The following is an 18,057-nucleotide window of genomic DNA, read 5'->3' as shown; positions in this document are numbered from 1 at the left end:
CCGTGACACGCCGCCACCGAAGAAACAGGGATGCGCTCGCACGATCGCGCGCATTCCCTGTTTAAACGGGAGGCCGTCAGCAAGTAGTTAAAGAGGAAGTAAACCCTCTCTAAAAAACACCCTGCAGGACAAAGGCATAATGAGCTAGCAAGCATAGCATACTAGCACATTATGAATTACTTACCTGAGATCGAAGCCACCCTCATTCACCTGCTCGGTCGCCACCATATCTCCCAGAGAGACTTCCGGGTATCGCTGCTCCCACACTGTGACTGCCCGGAGCAGCGATTACATCACTCCGGGGCATGCGCGCAAGGATTTTGTGATAATGTTCAGCAAGATGGAAGGAACTTTATCACACTAGCCAATCAAATTCAAACTTGCTATGTGATTGTATTAGCTGAATGTAATACCAATTGGTGTGGGGGGGGGCAAAAAATATTCTTGAATACTCGGTACGTAGGGATTTGGTGTTTTTATGACGCTAAATGGTTTAAGGGTCTTCAGGATGAAGATACTCATGATTGTAACTTAGCTAGGATATATGTATAGAGTAGTGATGGGTATGTGTTTGATTTCATGGGATGTGTGCAGAGTTAATGTATGGGGGTATAGCGAAGGGAGATAGAGCCTTTAAGGTAGGTGTGTGGAAGGGGGAAATTATAGGAAGGGGGGGGGGGAGCAACATGCATTTTAACACTTTTTTTTTATGGTGTTTTTTTATGATGTGATGCACATAGGGCAGCCAATTGAACTGAATGAGCTGCACCTTTTTCAGGCATAGCACTCCATGTTTCATTGTGTACAAAAAATACACATCTGCTGGCTGCACTTAGGGTGTCATTAAGAAATAATAGCACCAAAACCACAACACATGTTTGTCATGCATTCTCAGAATGCGCAGGTATGAATGCAGCCTAAAGGCCTAGTCCTAGGCAGCAGCACAGAAGTGTGTGAGCAGACAAGTAAAAGCAATGGGGGCATGTTGTTATTGCCCCCATTGACCAACAATTCTAGGAGTATTACTGTGGCCAATTTACCACCAAAGGTGCCGTTTATTATTGCATTAACTGACAACAATGCTGGGGGGGGGGGTGGGGTGGGGTATTTGGGGCATTTTTTTATGGCTATTGACCAGCAATGCTGGGGGTTATTTCAGCTACTGAAAGCAATCCAGTGGCATTCAAAGGTGTACCTCCTTGATGTTATCAAATACATTGACATTGCCTACTACCATTTTCACCAATGATTCTTGACATCTGTGCTTATTTCACAAAGTGCTATGCATAACATCTTTTTTCACTGTGTACATTCATAAGTCCCATTTTTAAAATATGCTCCTTAATATAGCCACACAAGGCTCATTTCCCCCCTCACCTTTCAGGAAAGCTACTTGAGAGATGATTGGCTCCACCCTCTACAGGAAACACAAATCAGATACAATTTAAAAGGTCCCTCCCTTTCCTCTGGCCCTCAGTTGTTTTGTGTTTCCAAAACCACCAGGAGCACAGACACATTTTTTTTCTTGGGTCTGGTAACTGTGGTTGGTGGACCCCCCTTCTCTGATTTCATCCAGGACTAGTTATGGCCAAGTCCCGGGCCCGCCTGCCTCTCTAGCCACCTATAGGCGAACGGCGCCCAGCCCGACTACAGCATGCCGCCCAACCCCCCCCCCCCCAGGAGATAAGGCTATTCCTCCTACCAGAAGGGTTCCCTTTTTTTACTTACTTACATGTGTAAGTTGTAGCAACTCCCTTCCTTTTTTTTCCCCAGCTCTGCGGTGTGGAACTGTGTCCTTCCTTGTGCTTCACCGCAGTGTACCAAGATGGCGTCGGAGGACTTCCGGTAACGCGGAAAGATGGCGCCAGAACCAGAAGTCACATGACACACTTCCGGGTGCCATCTTTTATAAGGAAGCACGGTGTGGATACACTGAGAACATGCCGCTTTGGGAACAGTCTGCCTGAACGCCAGACCAATGCATTTAGCGGTACAGCAGCAGTCTACCTTACGGCCAATCTCCACTTGCTTCATGGAGCTTGAGGACAGGTCTGAGGATGGTGCATTCGCTCGTATTGAACCAGCGGCAGCATCCGAGTCCCATACCGCCCCCAAGGTAAGCCCTTGTCTGCGGATAGCTCTACGGCAGGGCAAAAGGGGCAGCTGCCCTGGGCCCTGTCATTGTTGTGGGGCCCAAAGCAGCTGCCTCATACTTGCCAGCTATCCCAGTGTAAATTCCCTTGGCCCTTGAAGTTTTAGCCCTGTACTGTGTCCTGATACCTCAGTGTGAAGTGATGGTACTAATGCTGCCCAGCTCTGCCTTATTGTTGTGTACAGAAGACGGCATTCATATGTACAGTGGTGTGAAAAAGTGTTTGCCCCCTTCCTCATTTCCTGTTCCTTTGCATGTTTGTCACACTTAAGTGTTTCGGAACATCAAACCAATTTAAACAATAGTCAAGGACAACACAAGTAAACACAAAATGCAATTTGTAAATTAAGGTGTTTATTATTAAAGGTGAAAAAAAATCCAAACCATCATGGCCCTGTGTGAAAAAGTGATTGCTCCCTAAACCTAATAACTGGTTGGGCCACACCTGAGTTCAATTTCTCTAGCCACACCCAGGCCTGATTATTGCCACACCTGTTCACAATCAAGGCATCACTTAAATAGGAGCTGCTTGACACAGTAAGGTCCACCAGAAGATCCTTAAAAGCTACACATCATGCCGAGACCCAAAGAAATTCAGGAACAATTGAGAAAGAAAGTAATTGAGATCTATCAGTCTGGAAAGGGTTATAAAGCCATTTCCAAAGCTTTGGGAATCCAGCGAACCACAGTGAGAGCCATTATCCACAAATGGCGAAGACATGGAACAGTGGTGAACCTTCCCAGGAGTGGCCGGCCGCCCAAAATTACCCCAAGAGCGCAGCGACGACTCATCCAAGAGGTCACAAAAGACCCCACAACAACGTCCAAGGAACTGCAGGCCTCACTTGCCTCAGTTAAGGTCAGCGTTCATGCCTCCACCATCAGGAAAAGACTGGGCAAAAATGGCCTGCATGGCAGAGTTCCAAGGAGAAAACCACTGCTGAGCAAAAAGAACATCAAAGCTCGTCTCAATTTCTCCACAACACATCTTGATGATCCCCAAGACTTTTGGGACAACATTCTGTGGACCGATGAGACAAAAGTGGAACTCTTTGGAAGGTGTGTGTCCAAGTATATCTGGCGTAGAAGGAACACTGCATTTCATAAAAAGAACATTATACCAACAGTAAAATATGGTGGTGGTAGTGTGATGGTCTGGGGCTGTTTTGCTGCTTCAGGACCTGGAAGACTTGCCGTGATAAAAGGAACTATGAATTCTGCTGTCTACCAAGAGATCCTGAAGGAGAATGTCCGACCATCTGTTCGTGTAGTCAAGCTGAAACGAACTTGGGTTCTGCAGCAGGACAATGATCCTAAACACACCAGCAAGTCCACCACCGAATGGCTGAAGAAAAACAAAATGAAGACTTTGGAGTGGCCTAGCCAAAGTCCTGACCTGAATCCTATTGAGATGTTGTGGTATGACCTTAAAAAGGCCGTTCATGCTCGAAAACCCTCTAATGTAACTGAATTAGGACAATTCTGCAAAGATGAGTGGGCCAAAATTCCTCCAGGACGCTGTAAAAGCCTCATTGCACGTTATCGCAAACGCTTGGTTGCAGTTGTTGCTGCTAAGGGTGGCCCAACCAGTTATTAGGTTTAGGGGGCAATCACTTTTTCACACAGGGCCATGATGGTTTGGATTTTTTTTCACCTTTAATAATAAACACCTTCATTTACAAATTGCATTTTGTGTTTACTTGTGTTGTCCTTGACTATTGTTTAAATTGGTTTGATGTTCCGAAACACTTAAGTGTGACAAACATGCAAAGGAACAGGAAATGAGGAAGGGGGCAAACACTTTTTCACACCACTGTAAATATTGGCAGCATTACTAAGTAAATAGATGCGGCTGGCAGCATTGATATGTAAATAAAGGTGGCATTCATATGTGTATCATGCTCCTCTGCAGTGAGGAGATGATGTGCTGTAACCTCTAGAAACCAATCAGTGAGCAGTATTACTTAACAGTAATCTCTAGCAACCAATTAACAAGCAGAAATCATTTGCTGTAACCTCTAGCAACCAATCATTAAGCAGTAATGATATGCTGTAACCACTGGCAACCAATCGCAATTGCTGCCTGATCTGATACAGTAAACTGATTTTAAGTCTAGCTGTTATTTATTGTATGTCTCAGAGCAGGTGGAGAGCAAAATTGCATGGGGGGGGGGGGGCAAGAAAATGTTTGCCCAGGGTCCAATCATTATTAAAGACGGCCCTGTCTACGGCAGGGGACCTTTTGTATGGAACCTCTTTTCATTTATGGTTCTTGTTTCTGCTTTTTTTTTTCTAGGCCAAGCCAGTGAAGAATAAATGTGGAAACTGTAGGGCCAGGCTTTCTAATAGCTATAGAAAACTATTTTGTGAGGATTGTATCCCAGCCATAGCTAGTTCAGAGACTTCCTCTTTTAAAGAGTTAATGTCTTCCATGAAGGAGGTTGTGGACTCCTTTCAGTCCCTTAATGACAGGGTATCTGGTCTAGGGCCTTCCTTGTCTAGACCTTTAGCTCAAGAGCCTTCAGCCTGTGCAGGATAAAATGTATAGGGGTCTACAGGGGCGGAAGGCTAGAGCCTTTCCGGTGCACCAGTTACTTAGGGACATGATTCTTTCTGAGTGGCGAGAACTTGAAAAGAGGTTGTTCCACTCCAGAGGACACAAAAGAAGATTCTCTTTTCAGTCTGAATTTGAGGAGGTTTTCTTCAAGTGTCCCAGATTAGATGCCCCTATATCACAGGGGTCCAAAAGTTCAGATCTTTCTTTTGAATATTCTGGGGTCCTTAAGGATCAAATGGATAGAAAGGCCGACTCATTGCTATGTAAAGCCTGGGATGCTTCAGCTTTTGCTTTAGGTCCGGCGGTAGCATCCACCTTCGTGGCTAGGAATTTAGACATATGGGTTCAGCGTCTGGATGATCTTCTGTCATCCAACACCCCCAAAGAAGAGATTAGGCAGTCCCTCCCACTCATTGCCAAATCAGTTGCCTTTTTGGCTAATGCAGATTCAGTGAAATCGGCAGCCAGGGCTTCTGCTCTCATTAATTCAGCTAGGTAAACTATCTGGCTTAAATCTTGGGAAGGTGATCTTACCTCCAAGAATAAACTCTGTGGCATCCCCTTTGAAGGCAAGCTCTTATTCGTTTCCTCCTTAGAGGATGTCCTAGCCCGTTCCTCTGAGAAGAGTAAACAGTTCCCTTCTTCCCAAAGGGGTAAAACCCATAATAAGAGGCCTTTTTGTGGCTTACAAAACAAAACTAATTTTAAAGCCAACAGGCAAAGAGGAAGTGGTCTTTTAACAAAGACAAGCAAAAATCAGGGGCTCTCTTTTCTCCTTCAGCCCCTTCCAAAAATCCCCAGTGATGCCAGAATAGGGGTAGGGGGAAGGTTGTTCCAGTTCATTAAGGAATGGGCAGAGATTTACGACAACTCCTTTATTCTTCAAACTCTGGAAAAGGGTTACAGGAATTCAAAAATAAATTTTTTACCCATCTGCTGAGAGACGGCAAACCATGTCAAATCTGATTTTCTGTGTGGGAAACAGAGGGAGTTATTTCTCCTCTTCTGGAAATTCAAACATTCGGGGGGTTTTATTCTCACGTCTTTCTGGTCAGGAAAGCTTTCGGAGCTTTCGTATGGTCATCAATTTAAGCGTCCTGAACAAATACATATTCTACAAACGTTTCTGGCTGGAGAACATTTATTCAGTAAGGAATCTGTTGTTGCCAGGGGTCTTTATGGTTACCCTGGTGTCAGGTCACCTTGAGGCGAGGTGACAGATGCACACCGTAGGGATCAGGCATGCACCGCAAGGTTGTGGACCCTAAGGCTGACTGCTGCGGACAGAGACAGATCCCACCGAGGTTAGAGCGTAAGATTCCCTGGGGCGCGGAGTCTAAGAGCCAGCGGGTGTTCACCAGAGCCTCTAGTGGTGAGGATGGACTTGGCTGCAGCTGGCTCCAGGTCGCGACCCCCAGGGTCCCCCAGATCGCACCCACAGTAGGCAACAGGAGGATAGGGATAGTGAGGGACAAAGCCAAGGTCGGGACCACAAGCAGACAGGAATAGTCAGGGACACGCCAATAGGTCAGGATCACAGGCAAACAGGGATAGTCAAGGACACGCCAAAGTCGGTAACGGAACAACAGAAGAGCACACGGCAGGTAACAGGAAGCTAAACACACAAAGGAATACACAATGGTTGATCAGCAGGGTTGGCCTGCAGTGCACAGTTTAATATAGGGTTCTCTGATAGGAGCTAGGGTGAAGTCATGCCAGAGGATGGATTACAAAAGCAGTCAGATGAGGGTCGGCTGGTCTCTAGAGATGAACACATGGAAACAGTTAAGCAGATAAACTATTGCATAACCATGACACCTGGATCTTCAGGACGCTTATCTTCGTGTACCAATCTGCCAGACACACCGAAGGTTTCTCAGATTTGCAGTTCTCATGGAGAATGAGCCAAGTCACTGGCAGTTCAATGCCCTTTCTTTTGGTCTCTCAGCAGCACCCAGAATTTTTACCAAAATCATGGCTGAAGTCATGGCCTGGTTTCGGATTCAAAGTGTATCAATCATCCCAGATCTAGACGATTTTTTGATCTTTGCTCGAGACAAGGATTCCCTTGTTCAGGATTTGCAGTTGGTTTTACGGACCTTTCAGAAATTGGGGTGGAAATTCAACCAACAAAAGTCTTGCCTGGTGCCCTCCCAGAGCATACTTTTTCTGAGTTATCTAATAGACTCTGTTGTCCAAAAGATTCTTCTTCCCGAAGAGAAGATTTTGAAAATTTTTTTAAGTTGCTCCCTCAGACCTCCCTTCGGTGGATTATGCAGTTGCTGGGGTTGATGACTGCAGCCATTCTAGGGGGTGCCTTGGGCTCAATTACACTCCAGACCCCTTCAGACGTTTCTCTTGCTCCATTGGGATCGCAGGAAGAGTTCTCTAGATCAGCTGGTGCAGCTGCCAGGGGAATATATTCTCGATCTCTCCTGGTGGGAGCAACGAGAGCATCTGCAGAGGGGGAAGGATTTGGCACAACATTCCCTGGCAAAAATTACCACAGACGCCAGTCTGTGGGGTTGGGGTGCCCACTCACAGGACTGGCAGGCCCAGGGAGCCTGGTTGCCAGAGGAGGCAGCCGGCTCCTCGAATTTCAGAGAACTTCTAGCCGTGGGGAGAACCCTTGTGTCTCTGGAAGAGAGGGTCTATTCAAAAGACCTATTCATTTTCTCAGACAATGCCACAATTGTGGAGTATCTAAACATGCAAGGTGGCACTCGCTCAAAGTCTCTTCTGTCATTAACACTGCATATTCTGTCATGGGCGGAGATCAATGTCACTTTAGTCAGGGCAGTCCACGTCAGGGGGTGAGAAAATATGCTGGTAGACTATTTGAGCAGGGTAAGCATCAGTTCCAGTGATTGGAAGTTGTTCTGATTGCCCCTTGGTGGCCCAGGAGTGGGTTTTCCTCTCTGAGGGCCCTCTCTGTGAATCCTCCCTGGCCTCTACCAGTTCAGAAGGATCTGCTGCGTCAGGGACCAGTGTTGCATCCAAACCCTCAGACCTTCCATTTGACGGCCTAGAGGCTGAGCAGCGCATCCTACAGTTAAGGGGATGTTCAGAGAGAGTTATTCAAACTTGGACAGCCATAAGTTAATCACAAGAAGAATCTATGGCAAAGTTTGGAAAACTTTTATATCCTGGCTAAGGAAAACTGGTTTAGATTCTTTTTTCCACTCCCTTTATTTTGGGATTTTTTGCAGGCAGGAGTGGAAAAGGGACTCTGTCAGCACCCTTAATTTTCAGGTTCCTGCCCTATCTTTGTTTTCAAAGAGAAAACTAGCGGAGGGTCCTTTAGTCAGCCAGATCTAGACATGCTCCCAAGGTCATCAAGCATATTCCTCCCTGGGATTTGTCATTAGTGTTAAATGCGCTAACAAGGGCTCCTTTTGAGCCTTTGCATGAGGCTTCCCTGAAATGTATTTCTTTTAAGATCTCCTTCCTTTTAGCTATTACGTCAGGAAGAAGGATTTCTGATCTAGAGTCTCTTTCCTGTAAAGATCCTTTCCTGAGGATTCTAGAAGACAGGGTAGTGATTAAGCCTGATCCTTTCTATTTACCCAAAGTCTCTTCCAACTTTCATAGGTAACAGGAGGCAGTCCTTCCTAGTTTCTGCACCTCTCCCAAGAATGCGGAGGAGGAAAGATTTCGTCTTTTAGACATCAAGAGATGTCTTCTACTTTATCTAGAAAGGTCCAGTAGTTTTAGGAGTTCCTCCCAACTATTGGCATTATTCAGTGGCCCCAAGAAAGGTTCCAAAGCATCGAAAAGTTCTATTGCTAGCTGGATTAGGGGAGCTATTTGTAAGGCATACAAAGGGTCAGGTCACACCCCTCCTTCTAGAATTAGGGCCCATAGCCACATCATGGGCAGAAAGAGCGGGGGAAGAAATTTCTAAAGCTGCCGTCTGGTCCTCCTCTCATGCATTTATCAAACATTATAGAGTACAGATGCTTTCCAGCCAGGACCTCTCCTTTGGTAGGAAAGTGCTTCAGGCTGTCGTCCCTCCCTAAGGTACAGAATCTTGCTTATCCTCTCAAGTATCTGTCCTGGAAGGTGAGGGGGGGAAACCCCCATTAGATTTACCGGTAACGTTATTTCCAGGACAGCATTTATATTCTCACCCTATTCCATTTTTTTCACTGGTCGACCTTGTTTACCTGGTGGTGGTGTTTTTTTTATATGAGTTTCATTTTTTTTCCTCTGCCGAGTGCACTTTTGGTGGAGGTTTACTTGATCTTCTAAACAACTTCGGGTCAGAGGAAAGGGAGGGGCCTTTTAAATTGTATCTGATTTGTGTTTCCTGTAGAGGGCAGAGTCAATCATCTCTCAAATAGCTGTCCAGGAAGGGATCTCGGAGCCAGGTAACAGTTCAATAGGGCAGTTGTAAGACCGGTGAGGTGGTAGACATCAGCTTTTTTCTTATCAAAGACGTCTTTGAATTTGAGGTATGCTGGAGATTATAAGGTACAGGAACTACTGCCATGCAAGGAGCTGGAGCTGGGATGAGGCAGTGTTGGGCACAATATGTGGAGAGGACGGAGATCTCTTTCTTGTTCCAGTTAATTTGAAGGTCATGAGCCTGCAGCCAAGGAAGCCCAAAAATGAAAGGGAACATCAGAGAGCAAATGAGATCAAAACGTAAGACCTCTTGATGGCCTGAGTCTGTGGTGGTAAGGATGGGTTGAGTTTCTTGTGTAACTTGTCCAGAACGAGGAAGGGACCCATCAGCCAAGTGAACAAGAAGATTTTCTTTTTTATTCTGGAATGGGATGTGCAGTTTTTGATCAACTGAAATGTCCAGGAAACAACTGCATGCTCCAAAGTAAATTGGGGCCAGTAGTCGAATCTCCTCTTCCGCCAGCTGTAGGGAAACAAAGAGTGACATAAGACTGAGCAAGACCTGTGGCTTGATAGTTCATGACAAACTGTGGAGATAACTTACTAGGTCTCACGGAGCAGTTGCGAAGGTAGTGGCCTACCTCTCCGCAGTACAGGCATAGGTTGGCTTGGCGTCTTCATTGCCTCTCATAAGGAGTGAGAGGAGATCGAACCAGTCCTAGCTGCATAGGTTCTCCTTCTTCTGAAGCAGAGGTGACTGAAGGGACTGGAAATGGTGGCTAAGGAGCAGAAGACTTAGAGAGCATCCAGCTGGGCCGGGGGGCCTGGAGGCGCTTGGAGCGCGGCTCCCACATGCACCTGTCCAGTTTAGTAGCTAATTGGATCAAGTCTTCTAAAGAAGTAGTAGTCTCGACCTGAGCCAGTTCATCTTTTAAGGTTTCTGAAAGACCTTTTCAATATTGTTATCTGAGAGCGGCCTCATTCCACCCGGTATCAGCTGACCATTTGCAGAATTCAACAGTATAGTCTTCTACTGGTCTCTTTCCTTGAGACAAGGCGTGTAGGGTGGCTTCAGCTTTAGCGATGCATTGTGGGTCAACATATAGTTTACCCATGGATTCAAAAAAGGTATCCACTGAGTTTAATAGAGGGCTTCTCTGTTCCATGAGGCTATGAGCCCAGGCCTGGGGCACTTCAGACAATAAAGAAATTATGAATCCGACTTTTACAATTTCAGAGGAGAAAGTCCTGGGTTGCAGGGCCAGGTACAAGGAGCAAGCGTTCTTAAATGCCCTGAATTTCTTTCGATCACCCGAAAATCACTTGCCCCCCTCTTCGGTTCTTCTTGCCGGGCCACCGCGCCTTCTTTTAGCTCTTTTACAAGCGGTGATTAGAGAGAGATTAGATGTGTAATTTATGCTCCTAGAACGCCTGAATGTGCTACTTTAAATTTGGGCCTCTGTATGTGGCCAGGCTGTGTAAAAGTCTCACATATGTGGTATCGTCATACTCAGGAGGAGTAGCAGAATATATTTTGGGGTGTCATTTGTGGAATGTACGTGCCATGTGAGAGAAATAATATAATGACAATTTGGTGTGAAAAAAATAAAAATAAAAAAATCTTCATTTTGCAATGAATTGTGGGAAAAAAATGACAACTTCAAAAAACTAACCATGATTTGGCACAGTATCGTTTAAACTGACAATTGCGCTGTCCTGCGACGTGGCTCCCAAACAAAATTGACGTCATTTTTTTTCTCACAAATAGAGCTTTGTTTTGGTGGTATTTGATTCACCTCTGCGGTTTTTATTTTTTATGCTATAAACAAAAAGAGTGACAATTTTGAAAAAAAAAACACATTCTTTTTTACTTTTTGCTATAATAATAAATATCCCCCAAAAATATATAAAAATATTTTTTTTCCTCAGTTTAGTCCAATACGTATTCTTCTACATATGTTTGGTAAAGAAAAATTGCAATAAGCGTGTATTGATTGGTTTGCGCAAAAGTTATGGTGTCTACAAAATAGGGGATAGTTTTATGGCATTTTTATTAATATTTTTTTTTTTTTTTACTAGTAATGGTGGCGATCAGCGTTTTTTACTGTGACTGCGACATTATTGCGAACACATCAGACACTTTTGACACATTTTTGGGACCATTGGCGTTAATACAGCGATCAATGCTATAAAATTGAATTGATTACTATAAAAATGTCACTGGCAGTAAAGGGGTTAACCACAAGGGGATGGGGAGGGGTTAAGTGTGTCTTGGGGGAGTGTTTCTTTTTTTTTAAATCAACAAAATATAGTTTTATTGAATAGAACACAAGGCAGTACAAGTCTGTAAGTACAAAGGCATACAATCAAATAACAGTGGTGTTAATCCTCACATCATCGCATACATGGTGGTGACTGTATAGCCAACTCGTCAGCGCAGGTCAGGTAAGCATTGCGAACTACCCAGTACCCAGCTTTTTTTTTGAGAAGGAAATTGTAAACAATTGAACAATACAAGTAACAAAAGAAGGAAGGAAAAAAAAGGTTAAAAAAAGAAAAAGAAAAGAGAAACAAAGACGAAAAAAAAGGTCAAACCACCTGGGAGTATACATTCCGGGTTTTACATATTATTGCAAAGACAAATCAGCTCTGACAGTTCATCCAAAATCCAGTATGAACATCTAGAGTCAAAAACAGGTAACTAGCATCCCATCAGCAGCCTGTTCAGGACCAACTGCAGGGGTGCCACATTTGGGGAGTTCAAGCAACTCTGCCAAATGCTACTGAACTTCTTTGGTGACCTCCTATGATGATAGGTATTTTTTTCCCTAATGAGAGTAGTGTTAAACATTTGGATCCACTGTGCCTCCTTTGGGGCTTGTGCTGAGAGCCAAAGTTGAGCAATCGGCTTCCTAGCCAGGTATAGAAGTCTCGTGAGAGCATGTATACCGGTGTGGAAAATAGTTCCTCAGTGAGACTCCCCAGCAAACATGTTACTGGGTCTACTGCAAGTTGGACCTGATAAACACTATTAATTTTGGTGACAATTCTACTCCAATACCTTATCAACTTGGGACATCTCCAGAGCATGTGGATGAGGTCACCAGGATGAGTTTGACATTTTAGACATATGGGAGTTTCTCGTCTGCTCCACTTATGTAGCTGTGCTGGGGTACGGTACACTCAGTGCAATATAAAGAGGTGCAACAGTTTCTGCACTGCGGACACAAACACCAGTGGGCCCACTCCTAGAATCTGATCCCATTGTTCCCCGTCAATAGGGCCAACATCTTGCTCCCATCTCTCCCTGCTGGGTAGAAGGTCAGGGGCTTGCATGTGTGATAAGAGGTGAGTATAAAGTCTGGAAATTTTACCTTTCTCGGGGTCAGTGTATATAGAATCCAGGAATGCAGAGTTTTCCAACTGCAAATTAGAGTGTCTACCTTGGGAGCGCATAACATGGTTCCATAGTTACATAGTTAGTCAGGTTGAAAAAAAGACACAAGTCCATCCAGTTCAACCACAAAAAAAAATGTGTGTGTGTGTGTGTGTGTGTGTGTATGTGTATATATATATATATATATATATATATATATACACATACATATATATACATATATATACACATACATATATATACTGCATACACACACATACACATATATAATAAATATCATACCAGCCCATATACCCACAGTTGATCCAGAGGAAGGCAAAAAACCCCAGCAGAGCATGATCCAATTTGCTAAAGCAGGGGAAAAAATTCCTTCCTGATCCCCCGAGAGGCAATCGGATTTTCCCTGGATCAACTTTACCTATAAATGTTAGTACCCAGTTATATTATGTACACTTAGGAAATAATCCAGGCCTTTCTTAAAGCAATTCACTGAGCTGGCCAGAACCACCTCTGCAGGGAGTCTATTCCACATTTTCACAGCTCTTACTGTGAAGAAACCTTTCCGTATTTGAAGATGAAATCTCTTTTCCTCTAGACGTAAAGAGTGCCCCCTTGTCCTCTTTGTTGACTGTAAAGTGAATAACTCGACACCGAGTTCCCTATATGGACCCCTTATATATTTGTACATGTTGATCATATTCCCCCCTAATCTCCTCTTATCAAGAGTGAATAAATTAAATTCCTCTAATCTTTCCTCATAGCTGAGCTCCTCCATGCCTCTTATCAGTTTGGTTGCTCTTCTCTGCACTTTCTCCAGTTCACCGATATCCTTTTTGAGAACTGGTGCCCAAAACTGAACTGCATATTCCAGATGAGGTCTTACTAATGATTTGAACAGGGGCAAAATGATATCTCTCTCTCTGGAGTACATACCTTTCTTAATACAGGAAAGGACTTTGCTCGCTTTGGAAACCGCAGCTTGGCATTGCATGCTATTATTGAGCTTATGATCTACCAAAACCCCCAGATCCTTCTCCACTATGGATTCCCCCAGTTGTACTCCCCCTAGCATGTATGATGCATGCATATTCTTAGCCCCCAAGTGCATAACTTTACATTTCTCAACATTAAACCTCATCTGCCACATAGTCGCCCAAGTAGACAGAGCAATGAGGTCGGCTTGTAAATTGGAGACATCGTGTAAGGACGTTATTCCACTGCATAGCTTGGTGTCATCTGCAAACACAGAAATGTTACTTTTGATCCCAGACCCAATATCATTTATAAAGATAGTAAAAAGTAAGGGTCCCAACACTGAACCTTGGGGTACACCACTGATAACCTTAGACCATTCAGAGTAAGAATCATTAACCACGACTCTCTGAATTCTGTCTTTTAGCCAGTTTTCTATCCATTTACAAACTGATATTTCCAAACCTGTAGACTTTACCTTACACATGAGCCATGTGTGCGGAACTGTATCGAACGCTTTTGCAAAATCCAAATATATCACGTCCACCGCCACCCCTCTGTCCAAGGTTTTACTTACCACCTCATAAAAAGAAATCAGGTTTGTCTGACAACTTCTGTCTTTCATGAATCCATGCTGTCTGTTGCTCAAAATATTTTTTTTCCTGAAAGAACTCGTCTATGTGGTCCTTTATTAATCCCTCCAGTATCTTCCCAACTATAGAAGTTAAACTAACGGGTCTATAATTACTTGGTAGAGACTTTGTTCCCTTTTTAAATATAGGCACCACATTGGCCCTGCGCCAATCCAGTGGTACTATTCCTGTCATTAATAAGTCCCTAAAAATTAGATACAATGGCTTTGAAATTACAGAGCTCAATTCTTTTAGGATCCGTGGGTGGATGCCATCAGGTCCAGGTGCTTTATCCACCTTTATTCTGTCCAAATATTTCTGGACCATATCACTTGAGGAGCCATTGTGGATTTGGGGCTGCGTCAGTACCACCCCCATTATGGATATGAGCTCCCCCATGCTCTTTTGTATACACAGAGCTGAAGAAAGTATTTAATAAGTTAGCCTTCTCTTTGTCCCCAGTCACCCACTCCAGATTATTTTGCAAAGGGCCTACATGCTCAGACTTAACCTTTTTACTATTAATATATTTGAAGAATTTCTTGGGGTTTGTCCTACTATCTTTTGCAATCTGTCTTTCATTTTGAATTTTTGCATCCTTGATTTCCTTTTTACATATTCTGTTATATTCCTTGTAACATTTACATTTTTTAAATTTAATATTTTTTAAAAGCTCTTTTTTATAGTTTATAGCTTTTTTAACTTTGGCCGTGAGCCACATCGGTTTTATTTTTAACCTTTTAAACTTATTGCCCATGGGAATGTACTTTGCCGTGAGATCACAAACAGTCTTTTTGAAGAATTCCCATTTCTGTTCTGTGCCCATTGGTGCCAATATTCTCTCCCAGTCTAAGTCCTGGAGAGCAGCCCTCATCCTTGGAAAATTTGCTCTCTTGATATTAAGTGTTTTTATCTTTCCTGTATGTGATTTTTGTTTACAGCTAACATCAAATGAAATTGTGTTATGGCCACTGCTACCCAGATGTTCCTTTATCTGAATATTAGTAATATGTTCTGCATGGTTTGAGATTACCAGGTCCAACAGAGAATCATTCCTAGTTGGGGCCTCAATAAACTGGACCATAAAATTGTCCTGTAATAGGTTTACTGTATGTATGGTGTAGCTGTATGTATTGGAAATGATGCCCCTTCAGCCCAGGGAATTCCCACAGAAGTTGAGGGTATGGCTTTATGGCTTTAGGACAGAGCTGTTAAGTATTTGGGTGAGAAATCTAATCCCTGCTCTCTCCCATACTGGGTGTTTAGACACATTGGCTAGATCAGTATAAAAGCGGTTCTGCCAAATGGGTGTTTGGCAGAAATACCCAGTTATCCCCAGCATGGACCTGACCTCTTTCCAGACTTTCATTAGTAGCTGCACTGTGGGGTATTTAACTGGGACCCTAGGAAACCCTATTTCCATGAGAAAGGGCAGTGTAATTTGTATCCAGGCCTAGAAGTAAACCCTTGGAAGAATCTTCAACTGTCTCAAGATCTCAACCTGTGAAATGTTGTAGTTGGGCTGCATAATAGTACATTAGTGGACATAGAACAGCCATTCCAACTTGATCCTTAGGGAGCTGCAGGGTGGCAAGCTTAATGCGCGCCACTCTGCCTCTCCAGATGAGGGCCCTAAACTGCAAATCTATACGTCTGAACCAATACTGTGGTATCCAGATCTGGGCATTATGTAGAATGTACAGTAGTTGCGGAGCCCAAATCATCTTTATGAGGTTAAAGTGTCCGGTCACTGACTTACACCAGCTGATATGTTTATGTTGGAACTTTTGAAGGATTGGTTTCAGATTCAAAATTATATAATCCCTTTGGTCTCTGGTAACCACTATGCCTAGATATCGAAATGAGTTGACTACCTGTATATGGGACACGTTGGCTGGCAAATGTGTCGGCAGAGGATCCAATGGCAGGAGGGCCGATTTTATGCCAGTTAATCGCAAAGTCTGACAACTGCCCGACCCGATCAATTAGGCGCATCACCGACCCCCAAGGAGACCCCGGTGTCTCTTAAGTACAGCAGAGTTTCATCTGCGTACAGGGAAATCTTGTCCTCCCTTTGTCCCCAACGGAAACCCGTTATGTTGGGTAATATTCGCACCATGGCTGCCAAGGGGTTCTAAGGCAAGGGCAAACAGCAGGGGTGACAATGGGCAGCCCTGACGTTTCCCCCGGAACAAAGGGAAAGGCTCTGACAAAGAATCATTTATCCTTATTCTCAGAATACAAAAGTTGCAACCAAGATATGAATTTGTCACCCAACCCAAATTGACACAGAACCGACCACAAATAGTTCCACTCCACGCTATCAAAAGCTTTGGCAGCATTGACAGAAAATATAGCCCTGTTGCCTGGGTTATCCACTGGGATTTGGGTGTTCAGGAATAACCTATTTAACCCATTTAATCCATAAAAATCACGTAATAAATAATAAAAACAAAAACAGCAATGTGGGGAGCAGAAAAAATGAAGGTCCTCCCCACATTGCTGTTTTTGTTTTTATTATTTATCACGTGATTTTTATGGATTAATTGTTTTTATTTGCCAAAATGTCTTCAATAAACCATTACTGGTTGTATTTCACCATGAGAGGTGTTTTTTATACTTTTTTCTCCTATGGTGAGTCCCTCTGAGATTTTTGGGTGTCAAGTTCCACAGCCGTGCACAATTTGGAATGCTTGCTGACCCTCTTCAATCGGAAACCAAAAGGGATTCAGGACATGGAACCTGGAGGTGAACCATCTTCCAGCTGTCTACACTTGGGTGGAAAGATTGGAGTCCCCCATAAGCCTTTATGACACACTACTATATGGTGGATGTGTCCAACTCATCTGGTAAGAGTATCTACCTGTAATATATACTTCAGAATTTTATTCATAGAACTGCCTAGACCCGAGAAGGTTGGGAGCTCTTCACTTTGTGTGTACCACTTGAGAAATCTTACATGTTCCACTATGGGAAGTACTCCAGCTTGAAGTTTCCGTGGACTGGCTTCATGGTTGTGGCTATTTTCCAGGGACTTTAGTGGACCATTGTTCATCATCTATTTATTTTTGTATACACACCTTTATATAGGTGCTTCTTAGCGCTGCACTTATTTTACTTATTTCATTTAAACTTGGTTAGTTTGTGTGCTAGCAGCTTGGCTGTGTTTAATCACAGGTGTTTCTTAGTATTGGTTTGTATGTTCTTAGCCCCTGTACACACGGTCGGAGATTTCCACAACCAAATCCGTCGGATTTTGTCCATCGGATTTAGTCTGACGGATTGTGTCTGAAACTGTTGCATACACACGGTCGGACTAAGTTGTCGAAAAATCCGATCTTTCAGAACATGATGACTAGATTCAGGCTAGTAGCCAATAGCTTTGATGTAGGAATTTGATCTGAGCATGCGTGGCACTTGGTCCGATCAAAATTCTCTACACATGATCGGATTACGTCCGACCGGCCCAGTTGGTTGGGAAATATTTCCAACATGTTGGAAAATTGGGTCCGACAGAGATTCGGACGGAATCAGTCCAATGCATACCACACACAGTCGGATTATCTGACGACACGGTCCGATAAGACGCATTCCGACGGATTCTCCGACCGTGTGTACGCGGCATAACACTGCTCACCATTTATATCTATTTTTTGGTTTAGCGCGGTGCTTTCCCCTTTATATAACACCACACCACCATGACTGTGACTTCAATCCCCTTATGTGCACACACTCACCGGCTGATTATGCCTCACACTGGTTTGGCTATAGATGCTTAAATCCTCTTTTCACAGGGATGAAGAGTGACAGATCTTCAGGTGTCAGTCAGAGGCAAATGCACAGCTCCAAATTAATCCTCTTTACACACTCCACATGTAAATGAAACAAACACAGCCCCCGATAGTGTAAAACCTTCACACACTTTAATCTCATAAAATTTCACTGCATTGCACTCACATGTGGAATATCAAAGGCACACCATAAACAAATTGCACAGCAC

This window comes from Lithobates pipiens, unplaced genomic scaffold (genome assembly GCF_037356315.1).
Source record: "Lithobates pipiens isolate NorthernLeopardFrog02 unplaced genomic scaffold, aLitPip1_a1.2 Scaffold_23, whole genome shotgun sequence".
Lineage (NCBI taxonomy): Eukaryota > Metazoa > Chordata > Amphibia > Anura > Ranidae > Lithobates > Lithobates pipiens.
The sequence above is the reverse complement of the archived record's forward strand: the minus strand, read 5'-3'. Positions refer to the sequence as shown.